Here is a 17,533-nt window from a genome sequence, read left to right on the forward strand (position 1 = left end):
GCTCCCTTTGAACTGCTGCCTAGGAGGGCATTCTCATTTAGCCAGTGCATATAAGTAAAGGCTGAGCAATTGCTGCAGGACTGAGCCAAGTGTGCCATGAAATCTAATTAAGGTCAACAGGCTTTGGTGTCTGGTGGGGCCTGAGGAGAGCCCTTTCACTGCCTGTGCAAATGGGGCTGTCATTACCAGTGTCCCAGGGCAAACAACCCATTAAAGGCCGCTGGAAACGCTCCTGTCCCCCCAGTGGCTTTCTGTCAGGCCTAGTGTGAATATTACAAATTAAGCAGAAACACGCAGCAAGATTCCCTGCAGACTCCTAATTAGCCTTTGCACACTGGTACTGCTCATCAGCAGTTCTGCTACTTGTGGCGGCATTGCCCATGGAGTGGGGCATGCCAAAATTGCCTTTTGGGATCCTCTGCCACCAGGGTGGCATGGCAATTGGGGGACACCAAGCGCCATGTTCTCATGGTGATGGCAACCATGGCACCAAAGTGTGTTCCCTGGCAATGCAGAAAGGTGTGACAAGTAGCAACAGGGCATCATTCCCACCTCAAAAAAATCACTGAGGGGCTGTTACCTGGGAGCAGATCCCACAGGAGGGACAGGAGAAGCATGGAGGAGTGGACCATCCCACAACTGCAATGTCCTTTCTTCACAGCGAGAGCTGCAGGCATAGCCATAGTCCTGACTGTGGAGAGGTAGGATCAGATCCCTCCTCTCCTCCTTTCCTTTGCCCACCACTCCCTTCCTGATCAGGTAAGGTGGGCAGCTGGAGCTGGTCTGGCTCTGCAAACAGGACCATGGAGGTAAGCAAACAACAAGACACATCAGATAGCTGAAAGAAGAAAGCCAGTTTCTTCTGATTCTTTTTAATGTTCAGGACCAATATTTGTGTAATAGTCATGTCATAGGACTAAATATTTGCTATAGGATTAAGTATTTCTGCACTGCTCTAGTGACTTCACTAGCCTCCAGTGCCTGGGGCTGCTGGTAATGAGCTGGAGTCACATACCAAACTGAATTATTATTACTAACACGTTTAGATGCAGCCTCATACCTGATGAATGACACCTGCTGTGAAAAATGAGTGATGCTATTTTTGGAAGGTATTTATCTGGTGTTTGGAGGGTAGCTTGAGACGTAATGCAGTTCAAATGCATTTCTTTAGGTAGGATAACGATTCTTACATTATCATATTCAATGAAAGTATATCTACAAGTACATGTTCTCAATGTGCTGTATGTGTGTGAAATGTGTATCCTAGATACCTAATGGCAATGACAGATCCAAGCTGCAAATAAACTGAAAAGTCAAATGTGCATTACTTGGCCCAGATCACTAAAATTAGTAGGAACTGATTCTGGGAAGGAGTGCAGGATTGGATCAAACACAGTAAAGACAAACATTATTATTTAATTTTTGGAGATTAAAGCAATATTACAGATTTAAACTTGGACGACATCTTGCACACCACTTGGAAAATCACATTACAGATTTGTCAGGGCACTTAGAGCTTAAAACTGCCTTATGGAAAAATTCATAATGCTTTTTTTGAAAACTGCAGGTACATTCCCCCACTCTCTCCCTCCCTCTACAGTTCTTACTTCTTCTAATCATGTTCCACAAGTAAAAACAAAATAAACTGATAAAATATTTACAGACAATGTTTACACAAGTAGGGGTTTTTTTAATTGGTATTTTTCACTTTTCTTGACTCACAGGTGAAAGTGTGAATTAACAGAAAACACAGGTGTGTTTTCACAGTTGTCTTGCTTGATGTCTATTGATAGAGACATTGCTCTGGACAGTGTTTAAATAGGCTTGAAGTTGGATTATAAACGTGGATTTTCTGATTTCTTTTTCCTTGAGACACCACCTTGTTCCCAGTAGTGTCACTTGGACATTCAAAACAAACCACTGAAAACCTTTTCCTCTCTTTCTCCCGGTAAGAAAACCCCAGCATTTTCAAATGGCCAAGTCTGGATTGTCCCAGGGCTTTATGGCAGGTACATGCATGGCTGTCACTGGAAATGTCAATGATGTTGCCATCAGCACTGTTCTGTTCAAGGATGGACCCAGGAAAGAATCAGATCTGCAATCTGCAATAACCACTATCAGGACTGCAGGCTGGCAGGTCTATGAACTAAAGATGGAGCAAAACCAAAGACCAGCTTGATTCTGAAACCTTCCTTGCATTTACTGTTTTCTATCCTTGTCTTGTAGCTCCAAAGCAAGTTATTTCCCGGAGGGGCCAGAACCACGACAGGTCTGGGTAATGTGCTTGTGCTCCTCTGTCCTCTGACACCAGGCACACCATACCCTCCTCCACTGGGGACACGATGGAGTCACCCATGCCCTGGCTCAGGGTTCTGCAAGAGTGATTCCCTCTCTTTCCAGCTAGGGCTGCCTGTTGGCTCCAGTCCCAGCAACTAGCAGAGCCCCTTTGCCCATGAAGTGGTGTAAAGGTGTGTGCTTGGATCACCTGTCTGAGCCCAAAGTGCTCACATCCTAATCTAATCAGAAAATCCATACTGCCATGCTTACAGACCGTGGGTTTGCCGTCAGTATCACACTTGGTGACCTCTGGCACTTGGTAGCACACTTCACTTGGTTAGAGTGTTCAAGGCTGACATTCATCAGCATGCTTCTGAGATGCACAGGATACACTTGCAAATGTACTTCCATTTTTCCCTCCAAAATACACCTGGACTCTTATTCCCAGGGCTTTTTTCATCAACATAGCTCAACAAAACCACTTTCCCCTTCTTAATTAGCATATCAGCAAGTAAAACAACTATTTTGTCCCATTTATTTCACATTTTCTTCCTTTTAGCTTCCAAACTAAATACCTTGCTTCACAAAACTCCTTTTAACAATAACATGATAGTCTATTATGGTATCTCAGAGTTCTCTAAACAGCCTTAGGACTTAACACATATATTCTTTAAACACTGTAATTTTATTCCTCACAATGGGAAGCAGACATCATTCATAAAGTTCCTGTTTCCCCAGGAGATCAGCACTGACTAATGCTCTGCACAATTAAGTATTTTAATTTAACTGTGTATGTGAGACATTGAACCAGGAGCTTTTTCCAGACCAGGGCATGCTTTGAAAAACTGTAAGAAAGGCAGATGCTTGAGCAAGCTAATTTCTTTTAAATAGTTTTCCATTCCACTCAAAAATTATCATACAATATATCATGTCCCAAAAGCAGAGGTTCAATGAAAAGCTGTGATTCAGTGATAGATTGGACATACACACAGAGACAGGAGCCACGTAGGATAAACAGGGCTTTTATGCCAGCACACAGAACTTGAGATCTAGAGTTTCTCTTCAGAGATGATGAAAAATCTGTGTTCTACAGCAGATTAAGTTGTCTGTAATTTATGCTGCATTTATTGGTACTAATTTCTCATGCTCATCTATCAGTTTCCAATCTTTCTCTCAGTAATATGCACTCAAACTTTCAGCCTATATTCCTGTTGACTGCTGAAATTATCTCTTGTAAGTACTGCTCAGTAGATCTATTAAATGCATTGAAAGTATTTACTGTAAAATCCAACTGAAATTTGTCGAGTTAGTTTTCCCAGTATGCATTAAGTAATGTGTGAATAATAAAACAATGGGAAAAGTGTATCTTCTCCTTATCACTGAAAAGCACATTTATCTACCAAAATGACCTAACATAAGTAGACCTTTCTCAGCATATGAACCAAGACATGTACACCTTCTGTCTAGAACTGCAAGTTGATTATGATTAGGGTTCTGCATTTTATTATGGCTGCATTAAAATTTGCTATTAAACATAATATCCTCTGGTGACTGAAACCTGTTAATGTTTAAAGTCAACATGGATTATACACAAGCTTTATCTAAACTAGTGGTTTGCAATACACATTTATAAGTATTTGTCATTTCTTCATTCCCTAGAAGTGCAAGCTAAAGATACCACTAGTTATGCATTCAGCTCTGAGGGAGTTTTGTGAACAGGTAAGGATTTCATACCTTGCATCTCATGTGAGAACTAAAACAAGTGGAGAAAGAGACTCCAGTAAACCTCCAGGTTGTTTCACAGGAACCAACAACTCAGGTACTAAAAATGCCTGACCAAAACAAAATACTTTATTGGAACAAAATCCAGTATTAAATCCCTAGGTATTTTATATTCATTAGAGGTGTCTTTCTACAGTGAGCTCTTGCTTGGGTTCCTAGAGTTGATTATCATACAAACCGGTGTCTTTTCAAACATTTGCAGCTATTATAAACAACATTTGTTCTGGCAGAGACAGACTACAATAGACATCTATAAAATGTGAAAAGTGATGGAAAAGGTGAATGGGGAAAGGCAGTTCACTATTTCACCTGATGGTAGAACAAGGCAGTGCCTCTGAGAAATGCATCGGAAGAAAATCAAGGGAATGCAAAGATTTTGCACAGAGCATATTTAAATTGTGGAGCTTAGTGCCACAGCAGTAAGTCCTGAATTTCTCATCCTGAAAAAGTGTATGTTGAGGGGTTCCAAGACAGGAACAGAGGTTTGAATTCCAAAAGGGCTTGAATTTCTTCATGGAGGAGAGAGCCCACGGAGGAGATACACAAAGCTGTCTGGATACATTCTTCAGCATACGAAGTACCCAAGTGGCTGTTGATTGCTGAAGTTGTGATGGTACAGAAGAGGAAGGATCACTCTCTTTTGGACTGTTTCCTGACTGTCTGCATTGAAAACTGTGTGTGAGTTTGAACAGATCTTAACTTTGGTCTAGTTCATCCTCTCTGGTAAGTTTTGGTGGCAATGAGCCCCATTATTTTTCCTTCAATTTCAGGATCATGTTCTTTGGATGGTGCATTCAAGTGTTCCTTCAGACATTTCATTTTAGTTCTCAAGAATCTGAAATTTCAATGCATTTCATCTATATATAACATTCTGAGCAATTTATTCAGAACCTGTCACTTCAATATTCAGTATTGACAACATGAGTTCTGCACTGAGGCAATGCATGCAGAACAGAAGGCCACTCACCTGCCCAGATGAGTCTGACCTAATAAGCCTTATAGAGGGGAATTTAGCTGCTGAAAGGGATGCTTAATTTTAGTTGAATGCAATACAGATAGGTCTATGTGAGCTACATGTCTAAGCTTCCACTAGGGTCAATGGAAGTTTAGTCAACAGGGAATGGAGTTGAGAGAGAAATTTATGTTGTTAGAAGATAAATTCCATCACTAGCTTAGCTGAACTACCCTGGCTACATTGGCTGTAGTCTTTAGATGTCCAGTAGCTATTCCAGAAGCCTAGGGAGACAGGTAGACACAATTTGGATTGCTTGAATGGGGAGCTGAAGTAATTAATAACTTCAGCTAAAGTCCATAACATTATAAATAATTAATCTACGCTGGACGGATTTGGAATGTTTAGGAGTCTCAGATTTCCCCTACACCAGACCATAGCTCTTCCTTCTGTGAAAGGAACAATTTCTTCAGGAAAGCTCAAGGCTTTCAGTTGCACACAGTTTGCTGTATTTCCTTCATGACATCATCTGGGAGCTCCCTCCTTGGTACAGAGAGGGACTGTACTTTGGCATCAGGAAGCCAGACCAGCTGTTGACAACCAAGTGAATTCCTGAGGCTGCACACAAGCTTTTTTCCTGACTTCAGAAGATTTTTTAAATCCTGGATACTACCTCTTTGAAAAGAGATACACTATAGCTATGTTTACATAAACATCTTGCCACTTCCAGATGTATTGCAATTATTGTCTGAAAGTAACGCTGATTAAATCTCAAGTCCTGCATTCACATCTGGCTCTGAGAGGTCATGGGTGCAGCACCTGGGCCTGTAGTGTAGCCACATTTCTCTTCACAGAGAAAAGGCACAACTTCCCAAGGATATTTTCTGGGATTTATATTCTCTGAACCTCAGAGAAAGAAAAAACAATTCTTATCCCAATTGCTACTCCTCTTGTTGTTCACAAGTAGAATGCAATGTAGAAAATTGTTTACCTGAAAAGAATTAGTAATTAGATTCTGGTGTGAGTGTTTTGATTCACTGACCAATTCAATCTGTGTGTGTGTGTGTTGGGACTGTCGGCTGACAGTCACGAGATTCTGGGCAGTTGAGTGCAGTTGAGTGCTTGGCAGATTCAGTTTAGAGGTAATGTAATATTGTGTAATGTAATATAGAATAATATAGTATTATAAAGTAATTAATTAGCCTTCTGATAAAATGGAGTCAAATGCATCATTCCTCTCCCCTGTTGAGTGCACCCTGAATCCTATACCGTAGTGCCAGTGTGTGGTGCCATTTCAATGGAGAGTGTAGCTGGATCCAAGACTCAGACTGCAGCTCTTCCTCACTCCGCCAAGCTTGTGTAAACAAACTGATCCACCAGAGCAAGATAAGGCATAGCATCACATACATGAGAACTGAAAGCAAACTCAAGTACATCCATGAAGACATGGCTGACTTTGATTATTAAAATGAAAAATAAATACAAAGCAGCACTAGCATGTGTTTCTCCCTGAGCATTATTAAAGGACCAGTTTAGCTGGCTGTGTTCTGCCCCATCAAACAGGAGGGGTTTCTCAATGCCCCATCCTTCTTTAGCAGCTAAAGACCAAGGGAGAGGGGTTTATATAATTTCACTGTGCTACATTTATCTCTACCTGGCAATGATTTTGTCATGCTGGCTGAGTGCTGCACGTTCTGTACCTCATCTCCAGGATCATGTCTCTACATTTAGAGCTTTGAACATAACAATGTCAGATCTTTTGAAGGGAGCTAAAGTTGTCTCATCCCTTTCCCATAAAACACATAGAATCATGTAATCTTTTGACTCAGATCCCATGTCCTCATTGTTCAGCTACAGCATAATTTATCTTTCTTTTTCTCCTCTCTTGACAATTTTTTGTTGATGCTTATTTGATGAGCTGGAAGAGATTTAGGGGTGAGGGGAAATCTGTGAGCTGGGGAGGTGAAGTGATCCTCCAGTGGCAATAAAGCAGCTCACTGAACTTCAGACCTATGCTGAAGTATCCAGGGCCTCAGCAAAGTGCTTACATCACCAGGTCACACCAAATCCCTGCAAGTCTTAGTCCATACCTCCCACCAGACTTCTGTGCATCTTATCCCATCTTCTTGATCTCTCCTTTTCTCAATGCCTCACGTTCTTCAAGCCTTTCTTCATGCCTTGCTAACATACTGCCAATACCCTTCTCTCTACCTGCCTTTCCCAAAGCCTCCTTCTTAACCAGGCAGGAATGAATGGCTCCATGCCATCTTACCATGTTGGTCTCGTATTGTTGCAATTGTACAACACACTCAGATTTCTGTTTGAATAGCAAAATGTTACTCAGCTTCCACTGTGAATAGTGGCTGCCTGGGGCAGGCATGCTCACAGAAAAGATCTTAGCTCTCTATCTAAAAAAAAAAATCAAAGGCAAAAGTCAAAAACTCATCATGCCCCAAAGAAATGTCTGTATCTCCATGGAAGTGTTCCAAGTATATAAGCCAAGCTGAAGTGGTAAGGGTAGTAAATTTTCAGATCAAAGGTTTTTAAAACATGAAGTTCTGTTTGTGTGATGCAGACCAGAGCTCTTTTTGTGCTTCTCAGAAGTAGCAAACAGGCCAGCACACTCATGCCAACAAAGCATTAACATCAGCTTTTGAAAGCTGAATGCCACTGCTGATTATTGCGAGAAGACCTGGAGCAGAGCTTATTTTAATTGAAATGAAGCTTTCAGGCCATTTCACTCACTCTCATAAACCAGCTGGAGATACTCAGGCACAACTTTGGAAAGGCATTTTAAGGCACAAGTTCAATATTTGTACCCCATGTTACTTGGCTTGGGGTTGCCAGACTAATCACAGGGTGGTGGCAGGGAGTACAGGCCAATGCTGCAGGAAAAAATGGTGGAAAACCTGAGGGTGGGTATCAGCTGGGAATTTGGGGAGTTCTGTGGTTTGCTTAGTGGAACCGAGTGGGAAAGAGGTATTGGTTATCCTGGAAGTAGGAAATGTTGGACTGAAACTTAGGTTATCACTGCTGGTTTTCTATAGTGCCATATCAGTCTAACTTAGTAGTAGTAGCAGCACAGATTAATTTAAATTTGTGAGATTTACAATAATACATCCAGCAAGGATTGCAAAATGAAAAAGGAACGGGGTAATTACAATATTTACAACCGATTTCAAGTAATGCAAGCATCTCACTGCATCTTTAAGGGCAGGAAGGATATTTTTAAACAAACAGGCTTCCTTCCTGCAAGTAATAGATTGTAATAGCAACTGGCAGAAGGATTCATCTATTTTAGTTGTTCTCATGGTTTCATCAGTTTTAGCTCTAACAAAAACATTTAAAAGAAGGGAGTACATTCTATTGCAAGGAGATTGTGGAAGGATTTATTTTATTATTCTATTCTATCCTGTCATACTTTTTTCCCCACAAGTTTAGGACATTTCGAAACATTTCCTTTTGCTATTCAAGCTTTCTGTGATTGATCCCCCTTCCCCCTCAGCATGGTTGGTTTTTTGCATACATACTTAAATATAGCCCCTTCAGAAATCTTGGAAGTTACAGTGAATAAGAATACATTTTCCCTTTAGCAATATTCTAGCCATTATTTTCTTTCAATACAATGAAATATGTATATAGATTAAGACAAATTTCTATTAATTTGGATTCAGACAGACTATTTTAAAAATAAAAGGTAAGTGGAAAGAACTGTTCTTGAGCTCATGTAACTGAACTACTATGCATCTCCAAAGATCTTAATGACACAAGAGCCATAGCCCTGTGCTAGCAAATATTAGTGAAGGAAAAGCAAGAACATCATCATGCACCTGTACAGATTTAGTGTGTGTGCACTTGGATTGCCTGATGAACACTACATGCAGTCCTTGTCCTCACCTTACAGGAAATCCTGTGGAAAAGCATTCAGAGAAGAATCACAGGGATGATCAAAAACACAGAGCAATTTCCATGCCAGGAAAAGTGATGACTGGGAGGGAATATGCCATATGTCTATAAAACCACAAAGACCATAAAGAGGTTGAAGAGAGACTGATTGTTCTTCTTCTCTTCCAATCCAAGAACAAAAAGGTACCAAATAACACCAGCAGGTTCAAATTGAGCAAAACCAGATGGCTCTTCACAAAATGTATAGTTAAGCTGTGGGGTTCCCTGCAGGAAGATGTTGCTTATGGTGGTTACATGGGCATATGGGAAGCTCCTGAGCATAAACCATTGATGGCTGAGGAAGCACTCCATGGAAGTGCATGCCTGTGCTATTCTTACCTCCTCAGACTTCTCCTTCTGGCCACAGTTAGAGGCAGCATACTTTGGTCTGGCCCTGCATTTCTGTTCTTATTTTCATAATTGCTTCCTGATAAAACCACCTGAGTCTCTTTCTTTGCCCCATATGCATACCCAAGCTCAGGTAGAAGACTGCTGTTGCAGATGTCTGTTTCTAACAAGGTGCTGAAGTAAATGATTTACTGAAATACACGCAGCAAATCTAATCAGCAAACTGTGTTGGCATCAAGAACAGGAAAAGATGATAAGAGTGTCAAGAATGAAGCAGTAATTCGGTTACTTTAGGATCTTGCAACAACTGGCACCACAACAACACAGTGTGTGAAACTCTTGTTTTTAAAAGGAAAAGTGTTTCTCCATGTGAAGTGACAGCTATTGCACTATAGATGATGCACTGCTCTTGTCTACAATCCAGCCTGGCAGAAATACATTCTTGACCAATGTTAGCATTAAGAATTCTGAGACTCACTCCTCATCCAAATCACAAAGGTGCAAACTTCCCCTTGGAGACATGCTTCCTACACAGATCCTAGAAATAGCCCTTTAGAAAATATTTTGCTCTATTTAGCATTTTATTAAAAGCATTGTGTAAAATGAATTCTCCGTTACTCTGCACTGTTCATCTGCACGTAATACCAATGGTAATTGATTTTCTGATGGTGCATGAACTACTAGTGTAAAATGTCTGCAGAAGACTTAAAGGTGAAATCTATTCTCCCTGCAGAAAGCCTATATAATCTGGTTTTACACAGAAGTGTATCTCAAAGGAACTGGAGGGCAATGCAGTTCCTGCATCCCACTTACTACTCCAGCCTATGGTGAGGAGGTAGGCACAAGCCCAGCCTCATCCTCACCTATGCAGAGGCGGCAGCATCAGCCAGACATTGGTGACAATTTAAACACCTTTTATCCAGTGTTAAATTCCTAACACAATTTTGCAGCAGCAGCTCATTTAAATACATATTATTCACTTAGGCATCCACACATGCCACTGTGTTTTCATCTCTGCACTCACCACTTCCATTCCCTGCAAACCTTCTGGCTGCTCCCAGTGGCATGTAGAGGGAGGACATTGGCTGCCTCACTGGGCTATGTCTGTGCACAACTGGTGCCACCACACCAGGATCAGGCCCTGCAGACTGAAACAACTCACTGCCTTCTCAGCAAACAGAGCTGGGGGCAAACATTGCCTACAGTATCTGCTGATGCTGGAACACTGCAATTACTTCCGAAATATAACCTAATTACAGTTGCTGAAGAATTTTTCTCCATCCTCTCTGGCTCATTTACAGTTCTCCCACATTCTCCTTTATGTCTCCTTTCTTTGAGTCAATATTTACCTTTTTAACACTTTCTCTTCCTCTGCTTCCTTTCCTCCTGCAATGCTCTGTGAAAGGGGAATATCACAGCCTCTGCTAGAAGCTACATCTGTACACTATCTGCCCTAGAGATGGAAGCCAAATGCATCCTTCAAGTTCTTGCAGCCCCATCTCTGACTTTGCAAAATCAAGGGAACACCTCACCTGGTTTTGCATTACTGAAACTGTTTTGTTTGTATTTTGAGAGTCTCCTGGGGCAGTCACAATGGAATAACCACATTTGCATCAATATGAGGGTGAGGAGCTGACAGACACAAAAAAGGAAGAGCAGTTCATGAACTCACCCATTTTCATTGACAATAGAGAAAGGACATAATCTAGCTTAAAGGAAAAGGTTTTCTGAAGTTTTTTTTTTTAATTGTATGACTATGCTCAAACTAAGACTTTGAAACAGCAAAGTAAATTATTTTTAAATGCATGGTTTAATTTAGGAGAGTTTTTTTTTTAATTATTACCAGGAATTCAGTATCTGTTTGAGCAAGAATGAGCCCAAGGAAGAACACACCTAGGGCCTCATTAACATCTAGTACCCACGGACTGCAGTAGTTTAAAAAAGATTGAAAGATACAATGAAGAGATGAATCTGATAACAGCACATAAATTCAGACTTCCACATTGCCTTGATATGATAGTTGTTTACTGCTTTGAGAATCATAGATGACAGAGCTGAATATGTGTGGACAGATTCTATGCCCTTGAGTTTGAATATTTCTTTAAATTTCTTTTGTTCTTTACTAAACTTCCACATTTAAATTATCCATATTTCTAGCAGCATGTGTTGTGACTAGCAATTGCATTATGAGATTAAGGTAGGTGCAAGAGCAGAGTGTTGCACACAATCAAAGCAAGCTGAGATGAATTTGAAAGAGGGAGTGTGTGGTGGTGAGCAGTATAACTCCAAATATGTGAGCAAAATCAGTACCCAGAAAAAAGAGGAGGAAGAGCAGTTATCAAAATTATTTGAAAAACTGGAATCCTGACTGTGATGATGAAATCCAGGCCTAATCCAGCTTCTGCTGAAATCACTGGAGATAGTGACGAGGCTGTTTCATGTAAGGAGAGAGGCAACAGTTAACTACACCTTCCTTCTGCTCATCAAGAGCTTCTGCATGAGGTAGAAGGTCTCTGTAAAACTGGCCAGGAACTAAAACTTTTATACAGGTCCACAGGAATATGTGCCTGCCAAAAAAGTATTAACACAGTGCAACAGTAATGTAAGATGTAAAACGTAATAACTATTAGCAATAGTCTTTTATTCTCAGTCAAGGTTAGGACAAAAATGCTGTGTTTGCATTCAGACTTCTCCCAGCTGTTCTTAATTCAGTTGTAGCACTACAACCCCTTATTATCTTCCATTTCACTACGACTTCCAGAGCAAAAATAGCAGATCCCTGACTCCTGGGTTCAAGCTTGAGCTTCCTTTTCTTGAACAGCTCTCAAATCTGAACAAACTCCATCAGTCTGATTTGAGACCAGAGCCTTTTTCCCAGGCACAGCCATGCCATAGTTTCTTATTCCTATTAACCAGCACAGTCACAGTGAAACTGGATGTATTCCCATGAGATGTATTCCCATTCTGCTATGAGTGAACCAAAGGTCTTGTATGGGTGCACTGGCACAAAGACTTCTGTCAGCCACAGGGTAAGTGGATCATCTCTTTCCCACACAAGAAGGAATTATTTCCACAGCCTTGAGCTTTGGCTCGCCAGGCTGACACACACACACATGCAGTATGCTCCATGGCAATTGAGTGCACACGTACAGCTCATGCTGTCGGGAAGTTCTTCCCAGAAAAGATGCAAATGCTCAGCCACAAGATTGCCAGCAAGCTTTAGGGCTTTCTGGGCACCCAGCAGTAATCTAAGACCTTCCAGACAGCAAGTCTATTCAATGGTTTGCAACTAATTTTTCAACCCACACCTTCTTCCTCCCCACTCTTTGCATTAACCACTTAAAAGAAACTTACAACCCCTTTTTTGAATAAGCTGAGAAAGTCAAACCCTCAGGTAGATTATACACCTGGCTTAGTTCTTCCATGAAAACCCTGGCGATGGATTTTGTTTTCAAACTAGATCTGACTGAAGTAAGTTCAAATCAGGAAATTCTCTCTTCTCTTGTAATAACCATGCAGAAAAACAAGGAGTTTGGTTTTCTAAGGGAACAGATCTTGATGACCCATTAAACATCCTACTCCACTGCTTGGGGCAGCTCCAGTAGGATGCATCTGAGGTCCATTCCACTGTGGAATCTCTCTGCTTTTCCCTGCTTCGAAGACTGTGCTGCTGGTTGATAAGTATGCATTACCTCTCCCTCCCTCAGGAAGCTGCAAGCTGCAGAATGAAAAATAATGCTGATCCCCAGAAGACTATTTGGCCCTGCAGAAATTTCTAACAAAATTGGTTACAGAAGTACATTACCCAAAGAAGGAGCTCCTCACATCTGTCCTTGTGCTCCCATGCTTGCCTCCTCCAGCCAGCCTGTCTGGAAAGAAGCACAGAGCTCCCAGCAGACACAGCTGGTTTGACTTCTCTGACTAACATGAGACATTCGATTTATTTGCCATTTATTTGTGCCTGTTGCTCTCACTTTCAACGTGGAAGGTAAGAAAAATGATCCAAAGTCTGTTGTGCCCTTTAATTAATATGAATCAAATGAATCCTTGTCCATTTCCTTACTTTCTTGAAAACTAAAGAGAACAGTCATATTCAATGGAATTGGTCAGGTCTTTGTGGGTCCTTTATTTTTTTTCCATCGTGGTCCTCTGCTCTACAGCGCCATCTCTGACTTTTGCACCACTGTTGCCATTTATGTTGATCAGAGGATGATTATTTGGGAGAAGCCTATTTACCTCTACACAAACACTAATCTGAATGTAGGCTTCACATTTAAATTACGGGGCTGCAAATGGCATCCTGTTTTCCCACAACGTCTACTGGTGTCTGCTGAAAATTAAAAGCCTTTATATAGAACAGGCAATCAGAGAATCATCACAGAACCTTTTGGGTTTGAAAGGACCCTAAAGATCATCCTGCCATGGGCATCTTCCATTATACAAAGTTGCTAATGAAGTAGGACGAAAGCTCCATCCTACTTGGCCTTGAACACTGTGAGGATGGGGCATCCACAACTTCTTTGGCAGCATGTTTTAGTGCCATCACAGTAAAAAAAAAAAAACAAACACCACCTAATATTTTATAGAAACCTGTCCTCTTTCATATTAAAGCCTTTATCCCTTGTCCTATCACTACATGCTCTTGCAAAAAGTGACTCCACTGCTCTCCTGTAGGCCCCCTTTAGGTATTTGGGAGACCTATGCTTCCAGATTGTGGTGGCCAGGCTCTGGTTCTGGAGCCAAGGGATGTCCAAGGTAGGTCTTGTGCCAAGGGTTATGCCTTGCAGTGGCAGCACCTCCTAAATTTAACTCCTGGCAGCAAGAGAAAGCAAACCAGCAGAGTTAAACACAGTGTGTCTGGGTTGAACTCACACCCAACCCAAATCCCTCCCATAGTCTTGCCACAATGGAGCAGCAGAGTCCCTGGGGTGCTGCTGTCCTCTCAGGCTCTCCCCCTTGGCCCTTCTCACTGGGAGACACCTAGCCTGTGGTTCACAGCCTATTGAAAACTCTCTTGCCTTGTTTCTGGGCCGTGAAGGTTGGCCAGCCTATTCTAGTTGAAACAAAAGGAATTGTGTCTTTGGATCACAAGCTCCTGGTGTCTGAAAAGTTGCTTACTAATATTTCATTATTATTAAAAGATTTCATTCTTTAAAATTGAAGCTGGGCTCCTTGCCTAAAGTTCTTACGTGTAGCATCTAGCATAATTCTTTGGGTAATTTCCAAGCCAAACATGGTATTGACAGTATTTGGTTATTTTCCATGTGTCACTGGACGGAGAGAAAGGCTTTGTGTTTTGAATGGCTGGTATTTCACAACGGGATTCAGGTATGAGCTGGGAAAAACCTGCCTCACCCTCAGCCGCTCTACTCTTTGCTGCCCTAATTAAAGTTTACTCTGGTAACCTAGGGAATGAATTAAGAAACAAACCTTAACCAGTCTCACTTGTTCACTTGTGCAATGGTGTCCTTAGAAATTCACAGGGAAGATGTTAAAACGCAGCACGATAGAGATGTAATTTTGTACATGAGCTTGTGTGTCTCTGATTGCATTTCTCAGCCTGGTATTTTCCTTAAGGTACTTGGTTTCCCAGCTTCTGAAAGCACAGGGTTGGTTTGGGGAAAGGATTTAGGTAGGTTTTCAAAAGGACTGGAATATCAAATCATGTAGTGTATATAATCATGGGAAGTTCCTTTTCTCTAACCTTACAAGGCTTGAAGATTTTATGTTATACTTCATTGTGCAACACAAGAAAAGTACCTCAGGAAAATAAATGTCTTTTATTCCACTCCCCATGTATCTGATGCTTTATTCCCTCAGGCACTACTTGTTTGCCAAAGGATTGTTTAACCACTGTTTGACAATTTCCAAATGGGAAAAAATGCTGGGTTTCATCCAAAGGAAGGGAGGAGCTTTTTGAAGTTTTGTATTTAATCTTCGTTAAAAGTAAACAACTTTACCCTTTCGACATTAGTCATGCCTGTTGTATAAAGTATGATGTAAAAGTGCTCAGCAAAGGAGCACAACATATTTCCGTACCTTGTAGTTATTCACATTTGCATTGGGGATTGAATTGGATCAAATAACTGGCTGGATAAGGTGTACGGCAGGAGGCAAACATCACGGCGGGATAACTGGGTGAGCTGGGTGGTGGGGGTAGTGGGAAAAGCAGCACAGCTCCCCACAAGGGCCAGGTAGCTGGAACAACCATCAGTTCACACGCTGCATCCACAGACGCATACCCGGAGTGGGCAGTGTTCTCTGCTGGGGGTATTTCGTGAGGATTAACGTGTCTTTACAAAAGGAGGCATCGAGGGACATGGGGAAACAGCGCCCGGCCCACCACACAAACTCTACTAGAAGAGGCATGGCTGCGCAGTCAGGCCTTTTGGAAAGGACACAGCTTGCACCTCGATATAGGGGCTTTCCCTCCCCAACAAAACCCTCCTCTGAACAGAAAAAAATACAACTCTCCCGAAAGCACATACTGTATCTCGGGGAGAAACCCCTTCTGCCGGTGAAAGAGGTGTCTGCCAGCAGTGCCAGCAAGCCCCGGGTACACAGGCGGTGCGAGGGCGGCAGCGGGCAGGGGGCAATAGCCGGCGAGGCCCGGGGCTCCTGGGACTGAGCCGGCGGGAGGCGCGGGGAGCGCGGCCGGGAGCGGCGGGGAGGCGGCGGGCTCTGCCCGAGCCGTGTCCCCGCTCCCCGGCCACTTCTGCCTTCCTTGGGAAAGAAGGGCAACTCCGGAGCCGCCGCCAGAAGCCGGCAGGAGTGCCCGTTGAGGCAAGAGCAAGGCTCCGATCGCCAGCTCCTACCGGGCTCGAGCACACCGCCTTCTCTCTTACTGGCCACTTTGCAGGACGAGTATTAGAGGGAAAAACAAAAACAAAAACAAAAACAAAAACAAAAAAAAAAACAAAAACAAAAAAAAAAAAAAACAAGAGGCGAAAAAAAAAAAGCAAAATAGGGAATAAAAAGAATGAAAGAATGACCTACTTTGAAACAAGAAAAAAAAAAAAGCGCTCTCTGTCAAGGTTTTGCTCCAATTGCCTGTGCGCCGTTGCATAACCAGATCGGGAGCTCCTGCCTGTGCCCGTGAGCCTGCCCCGGGCAGCGCGGTGCCGTGTCCCGCTCCGGCCCGCTCCATGCCGCCACCACGGCCGGGACAGCGGGCACGGACAGGGCGCGGGATCGCCCCCTGAGGCGGGGGCCGAGCGGGGAGGGGGTCCCGAGCCCGCCGAGCGGAGCCGCGCAGGGGTCCCGCCGGATCGCCCCGGGAGCCAGGGCCGGGCACCGCGCGCAGTCCTGCTCGGCGGGGCCGGCGGCACCGCCGGGGGCTCCCGGGGTCAGGCTACCGAGCCGTCCGCCGGTGCGGAGCGGGGATATCGCTACAGACATATGTAAACGTGGGCACGCCGGGGTTCGCTCGCGGCGGCGGTGTGAAACCATCCTTGATGCGGGGCTAGCTCTTAGGTTGAGGGTTTTTTTTCCCTGCTTCCCCTTTCGTTCTCTTTCCAGCTTCTCCTTTTCTTGGATCCTCGCCTGTCTCCTCCCACAGAACGAGAGAGAGAGAGAGAGAGAAAAAAAAAGGTCACGTATGTTTGGAAAAATATGTAGGTCAGTGGAACATTCCCTGCACTTGTGCACAGGAACCGGGGCGGGAGAGCTCCTCCGCAGCCCTCTCGCTACCCACCGCCCCAGCCCGGCCCTCCCAGCGCCCACCGCGGGTAGGGGGGCGCCGAGCGCCGGGGTCCCTTTCCCCCTTCCTGACCCATTTTGAGCAACAGCCTCTCGTTTGGGCGCCCCCCGGCCCTCACCCCCCCCTCCATCTCCCCCCGCTCCCTGCCGGAGAAGGCGACGAGCGGCGGAGGAAACCGGCACGGGAGATCCTCTGCCGCCGGCGCCGCGGCTGCGCCCATGGGCGCGGGGCGCGGGGCGCGCCCCCGCAGAGCCGCCGGCTGAGGGCGCGGGGCGGTGGCCCGGCGGCGGGGGCAGGCGAGGGGAGGCGGCGGCGGGCGGCGATGAAGGGCCGGCGGAGAGGATGCCCCCGCCTCGCCCGCCGGGCTCCAACTTCGCGGAGAACTATCGGCCCCGCAGCCCCCGCGCCCGCCCTGCCTCTCCAGGCCGCGCGTCCAACTTAATGCCCCAGCGGGAGCCCCAGCCAGCAGCCCCCCCGGCCTCTGGCCTTCGCACTCCTCCGCAGCAGCCCGGGCTCCCGGCGGCCTCCCG

The sequence above is a fragment of the Melospiza melodia genome, chromosome 2, assembly GCF_035770615.1.
Source record: "Melospiza melodia melodia isolate bMelMel2 chromosome 2, bMelMel2.pri, whole genome shotgun sequence".
NCBI lineage: Eukaryota > Metazoa > Chordata > Aves > Passeriformes > Passerellidae > Melospiza > Melospiza melodia.